The sequence below is a fragment of the Drosophila yakuba genome, chromosome 2L (genome assembly GCF_016746365.2).
Source record: "Drosophila yakuba strain Tai18E2 chromosome 2L, Prin_Dyak_Tai18E2_2.1, whole genome shotgun sequence".
In the NCBI taxonomy this organism is placed as follows: domain Eukaryota; kingdom Metazoa; phylum Arthropoda; class Insecta; order Diptera; family Drosophilidae; genus Drosophila; species Drosophila yakuba.
Genome location: NC_052527.2, coordinates 19530996 through 19534950, shown reverse-complemented (window position 1 = coordinate 19534950; position 3955 = coordinate 19530996).

Sequence of the window (3955 nt, the reverse complement as noted above, 5' to 3'; positions counted from 1 at the left end):
TTGCCCCTCAGTCGGGGATCTCAGCCCTCAGAATCCAGCCCTAGAAACTCGCTGCCCCCCTTTCATCCTGTCGCTTACTGTTAATTAAAAATGGGCGGCAAAAAGGATGAGGGCGGGTATGGCAGCAACAGAGGCGCAAGTTGAACGCGTCGTATGAGTATTTTAATTAGTTTGCATAATTATGTGTGCTCCCTGGTCCTTGTGCTCCCCACATAGGCGCACAAGCGCACACGCACTCATATCAACCTACAGGTCCTTGGCGGCCACAACACGAAGTTACCAATTCCTTCCTTTCTTTCATCGCCGCCCCGAAAAACCTTTTCATCTGCCGCATTTTATGAAGATTTAACAACTTTTTGATACAAATTCGCATACCTACATATGGGTGTGCGTGGGGCTTGATGTTTGAATCCAAGGGCATTGCATTGTACCACTCATCTTTGTGGTGCACTGAGAGAAAATTTCAACATATTTTACTCACGTAACAAATACGATTTTTTTAATTGGAATTATATTTTTATACAATACAATAAAAATAAAGAATGTTCATGGGACCTTAAGGAAAACTATTATATGACTTTGAAAGATTTATATATTTTGTGATATAAATATATATAATTGATATAAATTGAATATTGTGATCGAGGAAACTAACTGTTATTATAATGTGGAAGCAAAAAAGGTCCTTTAATAGTCAACATTTTCTCTTGCGTTAATTTTTGGTCTCTGTAGCGCCGCTTTATTGAAAAGTTTATTGATGTTTGCCATATAATTCCTCCCAGCAGTTTACTTTGCCAGCAATAAACAATTTTTAAGGGTTCGGTCTGGTCGGTTACTTCCTTGCTTTGCAGCAGTGAATCTGCATGATGCCCATCATGAAATGCGGGGACTCGTCTGCTATTTTCCTACGGCCTTGTTTTTGTGCATGGTAGCAGAATATTTACTTGCATCGGGGTGCTTTATTCCGGAACTTATTAATTAAAGAGAATAACGGTAAGGGGTCACGGATATACTATTTAAATGCTATAAAACGATGTAACTTATAACCACATATAACCTACGATTTTCTTTTATCAGAAATTATTGATTAATGAACTGTTTTATCTGGCTCGCATCTTCGTTTTATTAAGTCTTCATAAAGTGTCCACTCTGCCCACAATTAAAAAGCCAAACCCCTTCGCGCTGATTTCATAGATATACAAATTACCCACACAATTCGCTCTACAAACATATTTATCAAACTGAATAAAATTATAAATATTTTGTGTAATCGCCCCACTGGCATAATAAATATTTTCAATTGCCCGCACACTTTATGTTGGCAGCTATGTAGGTTTAGTCATAAAAGCATATGCCCTCGGTTTACACCCGACTTGTCAAAGTAGCAGCGAAAAAAAAACAATTAAAATATTAAACAATTGACAGCAAACACATAAAATTATTATAAACAGCAACAGACACAATGGGAAAAAATTATTTTATGAAATACCAAACGAACGACTGTAAAAACCGTCGCTTTAATATTTTAGCAATTAACATTCGCAAACAGATTACGCGATAAAATGAGCATAAATAATGCAAGGGAAGAGGAGGGGCCGCTAATGTTTGTGGGGGGATAAGGAGGGATATCCGATTTGTGGACTGCGTTTTTTTCTGTAGGAGTGTGCCACATAATTAATAGAGCGTAACAAATGACAATAAAAATCCTTTGACAAATTATTCAAATGCGGCCAAAGTATTCGGAAAAAACGTTTCGCATATCCGAAATGGCAAAGACAATAATGAAATGAGTGGAAAAATAATATTTGCCCATATTATAAATGCGAAGGGATGAGATAACAGTGACTACTAGCTAATCGATAAATAATTTGCACAACTAATATTCATGCCAGATAGATTTTTCCTCTCGTAGACAGCTGAATGCATGAGTATATGTTTGCAATTGATTGATTAAAAAATCTTTGCAACAATGTCACGTGTCCTTTTATACCCTGATTGTAAATTTTTCATGTAATTAGGTTTTATTTTAATTTTAATCGATGGTGTAACATGCTTGTGGTCACAAATGCTTTGTTATTCTTTTTTTACGCTCGTAATTTTTTTATTCTAACATATTAAATTATTTCTTCGCTTAATTCTTCGCGTAAAGTTCTCACGAATTTATTTATTCCGTAATAAACATTTACTTGATTGTAAGTTTTACGCATTTGGCTCTTAAATTCAATAGTCAATTGATTGAAAATTGACAAATTGGCGAAAGCACAAATACCTTGACAACGTAAGGAAATTCATTTTCACATAGTCATATTGTCCAAAATGAACAACTCACAAGATAAATGAAATATCTATAGTCGCAAATAAGCGTGAGAAATAGAAAAAAATGTTTTGAGGGCAATTGTCTTTCCCTACATTTTGCGTGGTCTATATTAAATTGTATTGTCATTGAAGAGCGTTGAAGGAGGAGGACATGCCAGGATATGTCAGGATATGCCTGGGTGTACAAGACAAACTAGTCAGCCTCTTTGATCTTGATGACGTCGATGTCGGTGATGATGATGCGGCGCAATTTTTCAATAACAATTTCAACACCATCAATTTATTGTTGTTTGTCCTTTTGTACGATGTTTTTTTGTTGCTCCCAGTTCGTGTTGCCATTTGTCAGATCCTTAAGAAACACAATAGAAAATTGATACATGTGGTGCGACCTCAAGTATTGTCAGTGCGCGCAGAAAATATGTTTATTGGCACCGAACGAGAAAATTGAACCTCTATCTACGTAACGACTGGATATCTATTTCGAAGAAAATTTCAGATCAGTAATATACTTACAAAAAAATGACGAACAAACCACTGAATAAGAATTTAAAATTCAGCTGCATTGTTATCTATGGAACTTCATGCGATCAAAGTGTTTATTTTTTTTTAAGGTGCCGTATCACTTACACCTTACATGATCCGTTCCCGACTATTTGTTGCCTATTGAACAGTAGCTTCCAGCCGCCAGATGCTTAAGTTTATACAGTTGTTCATCACAAAATCCTGATTCCATCACCTCAGCACACCCCGCATAAAAGGTTGCAACTTGCTTGCAGTTTGTTGCAAAGGACCCGGTGATGATGATGAAAGGTCGACGTGCGGGGAGGTGAATGAATCGAGTTTATATAGGAGGAAAGGAGGTCCTCCGTAAGGGATACAGGAAAAGTTGCAAGTTTCGAGTTTCACTTTCGTGCCCAAGTGATTTCCTAGGAAGTGCGCGTATTAGTGTGTGTGTGTTACCTTGCGGTGCACATAACAGTTAAGTAATGTCTTAAAACTTCAGCTATGAACAAGGTGAAAGTAGGACCCACCCAAACTCACACCAATCCCGCCCCCTGCCCAGCCGCAACTCACACACAACAAATGTGCAAATTATGCAGCCTCTGGTAAAGTGCTTCAATGAGTGGGCGTGGCCTAAGCTACTTCTACCGCAAACTTTATTAGTTGGCCTTACCTTTCTGGCTTTCCATTATACGTTGTATGCATCCAGAAAAAAGTTTAGTCCTGTTTGCCGAGTAGAAGTTAATCAATTTTCTTCTTGGTCATGGTTTAAATATTTAAAGCTTGTCGCAAAGTCGACGAATATTCTAAGAGCCTTAAATAATTTGGTTTCCTTCAACATGTTGTAATTAGTGCTCTATTTTAAGATTTCTATCACGTTTTGCGATTAAAAAAATGGTTAAGAGCAATAAAAAATTTTTTTTTATTTATTTGCTTAAGAAAAAAGTTTGGAAAGAATGCAGACAAAGTAGATACTTTTGGTCCGTTTAATTTAGTAAAATAAAGAAAGAAACTTATCCTTCACTTTGCGACTTTTTGAATATAATTAAATACATTTCGGTTTTTGGAAAACGTAATTCTTCGATGCTGTAAATTGTAATTATTAACTTTTCAATAAGTGGGTCTTGAAGCTACATAA